The sequence below is a fragment of the Phaethon lepturus genome, unplaced genomic scaffold (genome assembly GCF_000687285.1).
Source record: "Phaethon lepturus isolate BGI_N335 unplaced genomic scaffold, ASM68728v1 scaffold10370, whole genome shotgun sequence".
NCBI lineage: Eukaryota > Metazoa > Chordata > Aves > Phaethontiformes > Phaethontidae > Phaethon > Phaethon lepturus.
Genome location: NW_010509832.1, coordinates 73,708 through 81,286, shown reverse-complemented (window position 1 = coordinate 81,286; position 7,579 = coordinate 73,708). Strand labels below are relative to the sequence as shown.

Below are 7,579 nucleotides of genomic sequence, written 5' to 3'. Positions count from 1 at the left end.
TGCTTACCATGAATTTCAATTCATTAAGGTTGTGAAAGCAAAGTACGTATCAGGAACACCCACCTCCTTCAAACTAAATGGAAATGTATACCTTAAAGTTATAAAATGCCTTATAATGGAATTGGTAATTGAGTTTTGACCACTAGTTCTTTAACTGCCAAAGAGCTGCAGTAGTTGGTTAGCCTTAGGGAAACATGTCAACCTGACTATACATTCTAATATGACTGATGTATTCAGATAACTATTACTTGTCAACAATAATTATTAACAATGGATATATACTTCCATTCCTATAACAAAAGCAACTTCAAGATGTTGAAATATGTACCTTTGAGAGCTCCAAGATTAGAATACAAATAAAAATGTCTAAAACTGCGCCATGCCAGAGGACAATTTCTGCAACAGAAATGTAATTAAAGCAGTGTGCAGTCCCACCAGCAATCTGAATGGTGGACCAGGGATCATTTTAGAGAGAAGGAACCAATATATTTTGGAGGTTGACTTCATCAGGATGAAAAGCCACCGGTCTGGAATGGAGAATCCGAAAGATTGCTGCTTTTCTGCACCTTTTGAATATCAACTCTTGTGATTACAGCCGCAAATTCCTCAGCAAGTGCAATTTTACAAGTGTACACAGTTCAATCAGTTGAAATCTTTGTGACACAGAAGTTCAGAATAACATTCCAGTACTTTTGATCTCAAGGCTGTCGCTGATTACAAGCCAGGTTCTCATCGAAACAATTGATTCTGAAAGATACACCCCAGGAGTATAAAACTTCACTTCAAGGATTGCCTGGAGGAATGAAATTCCTATGTGTTGCATTTAATGTTATCAGCCTTGAGACGGACTTGATTTGTCTTTAGCTATCGGGTTACCTGTAAAGAAAAAGAAAATCAGCAAATCAAAATTGTACGTAGAGAATCTATTTCCAAAATGTTGGAAACTGAGACTGAAAATTAGGATCTCTGTCCAGCAAAGCTCTTTCAGTTGTTTTTAAATAAATGAATAATTCCCAACAGTATTAGATGGGCTTGCTCCCGACTTAAATTGTGTGTTTAAGTGCTTTGTTGGAATTGGACTTGACAAGCAGAAATTGAAATATGATCACACTTAAAGATATAATAAAAAAATCTGACAGTCACAAACTACCAACCCACAAATGTCAAAAGCATTGGTTTCAAGGAAAATTTCCATATTCTGTTCATCCTTTTCAGTGTTAGGACTTCTGTAGGGTAACAACTGTGCTTTTGAAATGTTAGCCATTGAGTATAACAGTGACTGATACTGGAGATGTATTCTTCCATTCTTTGCATGCTACTTTAAAACGCAATGTCCTCTTAATGGCTAAATGTATCTTAGCAAGCAATAATCAGTTAGTGGAGAAACAGGACAAAAATCATGCATACATAAACAAGAGAGAGAGAGATCCTGTTATTCACAAGGTATAAAATAACTACCAAGAAGTTCACTTAGAGTGGCTTCACCCAGCCTAACATGAAACAAGAGTGGAACAGAAGGATCACAGAAAAAGAGTGGGAGACAAAGCATTTCACAGTAATTGGACTTTCGCTGTGTCTGATTTGGATTTTAAACACTAAAAGGAAAAAAAAAATCTATCATATCAAAGAAACATAACTTTGAGGAATATTTCTGCTGTGTCAGTGGATACAATTAATGATCATGTAACATTTTAATATCAAATTGTGTCAGGGGACAACACCCCAACTCTTGAGGAACAACTCATTGGAATGGTCACAATAACACTTTAAGACATCAAGGGGGGACTTATGCTTTTATTTTGATCACAGAGAGAAGGGTCAGGGTCCTTAATGATGAAACATTCTTTTGCCCTCAGCAAAACCGTTTGCATACAGCTCTCGTCAGCTCTGCAGAGCATGAATGTAAAGCAGAATATTAAAAGGACTGTTCAAGGAGTTCATTACTTCGGTTTCCCTTCTCCAGCAAGTTGTTTCTAGGAACTGCACTTAAGAAGGCAATAATAAAATTGTGCTTTGTGATTTTTATGATACATGGGTTTATTTATTACACTGCTCTTATTTTGCTTTGTTTTTGCTGTTCGAAACAGCCTCATGTGGCTCCTTCTATAGTGGAAGATTGCTTGAAAAAATAATGAAGAATTAATTTAAAAGTCAGGCAACATATTTCTATGCCCTGCACCAAACCTCAAAAGGCTGACACAGCATCTTATTGCTATTTATTTTTTGCTTTATTGTAACAAGCTGGAATTCTACTCATGGACCCAGGTGCCACTGAGCTACATAATGTAAAATACACATCTTCTGCTCCTATCCGCAGGTGGATTTTTATTAGCTTCACTTGAGATAGATAGAGAGATATAGATATAGATATAGATATATGAAACTGTGGTAAATCCACTGACGCAAAGCACCTGAAGACAGATCAAAGGATATGAGACTCCCAAAGAGGCCATGTAGATGCAGGGTCAAAGCTTCTTACTTTTCTGCACCACAGAAGAGACAAGATCCAAAGCAGAACTAGAGGAAGACTTCCTCAGAGGCACAACTGGACAGGCACAATCACTGGAACTCAGCCGAATCCTTTATTCTGCCTACATACCCACAGAGTAGACCGTTGCTATTCAAAAGATAGGATGTGAGCTGACTTATGAGAGCCAAAGTTGCCAAGACCCAGAAATGTGCCCTTACTGCACAGGAGGCTAATGGTATCCTGGGCTGCATTAGACAATGTATTGTCAGTAGGTCAAGAGAGGTGACCCTTCACTTCTGCTCAGCACTGGTGAGGCCACACCTGCAGTAGTGTGTCCAGTTTTGAGTCCCCCGGTGCAAGACAGACTTGGAGCTAATGGAGCGCGTGCAGTAAAGGACCACTAAGGTGATTAAGAGACTGGAGCATCTTCATATGAGGAAAGGTTGAGAGAGTTGTGACTGTTCAGCCTGGAGAAGAGGAGGCTCAGGGGGATATCACCAATGTGTACAAATATCTGAAGGGAAGGTTTAAGAAGATGGAGCCAGGTTCTTTTCAGTAGAGCCCAGTGATAGAATGAGAAGCAACGGGCACAAACTGAAAAACAGGAGGTTCCTTCTGAACATCAGGAAACACTTTTCACTGTGAGGGTTTCTGCCTACATACCCACAGAGTAGACCGTTGCTATTCAAAAGATAGGATGTGAGCTGACTTCTGAGAGCCAAAGTTGCCAAGACCCAGAAATGTGCCCTTACTGCACAGGAGGCTAATGGTATCCTGGGCTGCATTAGACAATGTATTGTCAGTAGGTCAAGAGAGGTGACCCTTCACTTCTGCTCAGCACTGGTGAGGCCACACCTGCAGTAGTGTGTCCAGTTTTGAGTCCCCCGGTGCAAGACAGACTTGGAGCTAATGGAGCGCGTGCAGTAAAGGACCACTAAGGTGATTAAGAGACTGGAGCATCTTCATATGGGGAAAGGTTGAGAGAGTTGTGACTGTTCAGCCTGGAGAAGAGGAGGCTCAGGGGGATATCACCAATGTGTACAAATATCTGAAGGGAAGGTTTAAGAAGATGGAGCCAGGTTCTTTTCAGTAGAGCCCAGTGATAGAATGAGAAGCAACGGGCACAAACTGAAAAACAGGAGGTTCCTTCTGAACATCAGGAAACACTTTTCACTGTGAGGGTGACTGAGCACTGGCACAGGTTGCCCAGGGAGATTGTGGAGTTTCCATCCTTGAAGATATTCAGAAGCTGTTTGGTCATGGGAAACCAGCGGTAGGTGGCTCTCCTTGAGCAGGGCGGTTGAACACGATGACCTCCAGAGGTCCCTTCCAACCTCAACTATTCTGTGATTTATTTTTTCTATTACAACCAGCTCTGCCACAGCACGGGCTAAGGTGATAAACTGCTGCTAGCAAAAAGAGTACTTTCACATATACATGACCGCTCAGTTTCATGGCTGTTTGGAAGTGCAAATGTGTTCTCTTCAGTCACAAAGAAACTCAGTAAAATAATCTGCAGGCCTATCAGCTCCCCCCATCTAGCTCTACAAATGTGTGCTGAAAATATCCCTATAAAAGCAACATACATTGTTACATAGAATAAATAGGTGATATAAAGAAAAAAAAATCAGCCATTCAAATCTCCGCTCTGTAACAGGTGGCTACTAATATACAAAGGTCATTTTATTTGTACAGACTGCACAGGGAGTCAAGCTGCATATTCCTAGTTTTTACGATTACATGATTGGAGTTTTTAAGTACTTTCCCTTGCCAGAATTTTTACTATTTCACCTGCCCTCTTTTTTTTTTTTTTTCCTTTTCTTTTTTTCTTTTAAATTCCAGGTCACACAATGCTACTCTGAGTAACACACATCGTGGGCCACATTTGCCTCTATGTAAGAAGGTAACACTTGTTACGTGCAAGCGCACACCAGCCATTAACATTAATGGAAGTTATGTACCCATGCAAATTAGGGAGAGAACAGACTTCTCAGATGCTAAAGGCAATTTCATGATCAAGCAGTGAAATTTTAGCTAATATCTAGTAATGGTATTCCCAGAAATGCTTAATTTCAGATATAGTAAAAGCTACTTGGTTTGAGTGGCTGGGAAGCAAGGTATTATGCCAAAGGACTTTATAGGAAAAGGGGGACTGATAGCACTATGTGTCTGATCTTTAAAATCCTAAGAGAACAGTAACATACTGAATGGGTGCAAATCAAATTTTTTGAGTTAATATAATCAATTTTTTCAGTTAATAATTAATATGTATGGAAAATTAACTTTGCTGCTGTTTAACAGTACAAATGAAAAAAAGGACATAAAACCTTTAGCATCCTAGGTGTTGATTTGAATTAATTTGTTCATTCTTGGAACATAATTACTCCCTTTATGCTAATATATTTTTTCACATGGTTGTTATATCATAAATACAATGCATTAGACTCTCTTCACTTTCTTGTACTAAATGTGCAATTAAAGTATAATTATTCTGCGGTTGCAGACCTTTTAATTTAAATTAGTGAGTGGCCGCTGTAAATTGACTATAATTGTATGTGAACTCACTCGTTTTATTTTAAAACAACAATATATAATTAAATGCAGCTGAAGTTTTCCACATTTCTTCTGCTCACTAAATTTTCAAACCAGATTCAGTCTTTGGGTAGAACATTTTTGCCAACGTTAACCCAGAATGGACCAGAGATGAAAAGACCTCAAAGGCAGCTTATCAGAGAAGCTACCAGCTCAAGAGATTTTCTGGACAGCCTGCATTCCAGTGCTGCTGACAATGGGTGGGAAATGTCCTCACTTGTGAAATCCCCACAGCTGATGAATACAGCAGGTAATACCATCTATTCCATAAGAATAGATTCCCAATAAAAACCCAGCCTGATACTTTTACTCAATACTTCCTTCTGCCTTAGAAGAGGAATGGAGGAGAATCAAGGCTATAGGATGTAAAGAATGGCTGAGTGAATATTCTCTGAATAGTAAAGCACTTTTCCTTACTTTCATGCACCCAAGTATTAAAGTTACAAGATCATAATTAGGTATGGTACAAATCTTCTGTTTCTTCAGAGAAACAAATGTATCACTAGTTATTTGGCAACTACCAAATAGTTTATACATGCAAATGAGGCAGGTAATTAATTATTATTTAATAATGTTAGAAGAAAATACATAACAATATGCAATATATTGAAATCATTGTGTGCTGGGACATTTCATAACACAATTTTGTATATTACTACTTTTTTGACTGGCATCTCTTTCAATCTTTTTCTGTTTATCGCAAACCACGCACAAAATCCATATTAAAAACAGACTCTTGAGGTTGCAAAGTCAAGCACTTGAAAGCTAACAAACTGGCCTTTCTATGGGTGCCCTTGCAATGCCAATTCTATCTCTGCCATCATGCACAGTAAACAACTGAATTTAGTGGGAGAGGACCGTTGGAGGGAAGCCTACTGTAATGTCGTCAGGACTATGAATCAATGCAAATGCAGAAAGGGGCAAATTTTTAAGGCAGCGTTTCTTCCATCCACAGATGATTCAGCGGTATGATGGACCCTGTGTTCCAGGTTCTCGCCAAAGAATATAAACAAACACAAGAAACAGAAAGAACTTAACATTGTGTTTTTTCTTTTTAATTAAAACCTTTCCATCAACTGTATAGGCTTGTGTATGTGGTCATAGCCTGAGTGTCTTCCAAGCACACTCAAGAATCATCAGGTTATCTTTTTTTTCCTGAGATACGTAAGACAGAGAAAGGAAAATTTTTTTTTTTAAAAGCAATTAGTACCTCACCCTGAGCTAACTGGAATTTCATGAGACAAAATGCCATCTTGGCACCCCTAGCACCCTTCTGTAAAATATCAAAGGCCTGTGGGAAAGAAAAATGGTGTGGGCATTTCTTTAAATAATAAAAAGGGTCTCACAAATATATTTAATGAACAACATGAGATAAGCTAAATACAGGGAATGCCGCAAGAGTCCCTTAAATAAATGCTTGAAGAAATAGGCCTAAGAAGAAATGCCCAGCTATGGACTGTCCTGCAAGACATGCAGATAAGACAGAGGTCTCATACCAAGACAGCTCTTACTTGTATGCAGTACATTTCCATCCACTTTGTGTCCTTATTTTCATATTCTTTCTTATACTGTACGTAAACAGACCACAAAAAATATTAATAAAACATGGTCAACAAAGTGATTCTTTAGCAAACCTTCCCTAATAAGGAGTGGACTTGAAGAGTCCTATATCGGCCATATTTTCCCATGACATAAATAACTTTGTTTTGGTAGTGAAAACCTGATATGAGTATTACAATGCAGAAACAGAAGGGCCCATGCAACCAGAAACCAGCATCTGCCAATGCATTTTTTCCACTTATGCCTTCTGTGAATGAGGTCAAGGCTGGAAATGAATCGTTTGAACAGATGGAAATGCAACTTCAAAATCCACACAGTGTGTGTGCCATGCACTATCATTCATACGTGGCTTACGAAAGCAAATGACAGTTTGCATTGCCACTTGTGAATGTTTATTCACTTAAACAGTTCAACTTGAAAGCTTGGAAGGTGCTTCTGATCTAATACTACTACTTTCTACTCATGATCCTCAAAAGTACTTTGCGAACATTAACAAAGGACAGGCTCACAATTTTCCTTCAGCTTGAGAATCCTGTAATGTATTTTGTAAAGAAGTTGGGAAGCTGGACAAAAAGGTCTGATAAGGGCATTTTTGCAATAGGACACCTATATGCATATGCACTTAACAGCAAATAGGTGTGGATTTGGGTGCTTATGCTAGATAATTAAGTTTCTGGAGGTACAAAGAAACATTTCAAAAGTCAGAAACGTTAAGATGTTTCAACCATATTTCAAGGGTTCGCTTGATAAAGCAACAAACTGAAGCAGAGAACTGTGAGTTAGGAAACAGCCTCTTGTTTCAGCATCACAGACTGCTATTTGACTTGGGCTAATGACAAAAGGCAAAATTTGAGTGATTTGTGAGCAGTTTGGAAAACAGATATTTAATGATAGCTCTATGGATTCATTTGCCTTCCATGAGGGTTACATTTTGATAAGACTTTTTTTTCAAGTCTT

At 38.6% G+C, this 7,579-nt stretch overlaps 1 protein-coding gene across 1 annotated transcript in view; it reads right to left on the bottom strand.

Moving 5' to 3' along the window:
• Window positions 1-497: 497 nt before the first annotated feature.
• The window catches only part of FAM19A2 (family with sequence similarity 19 (chemokine (C-C motif)-like), member A2), a 55,792-nt gene continuing 48,710 nt past the window's right edge, over window positions 498-7,579 (bottom strand). The window contains exon 5 of the mRNA XM_010287611.1: window positions 498-876. The gene's annotated coding sequence lies outside the window, so the exon portion shown is untranslated. The remainder of the gene's footprint in view (window positions 877-7,579) is intronic.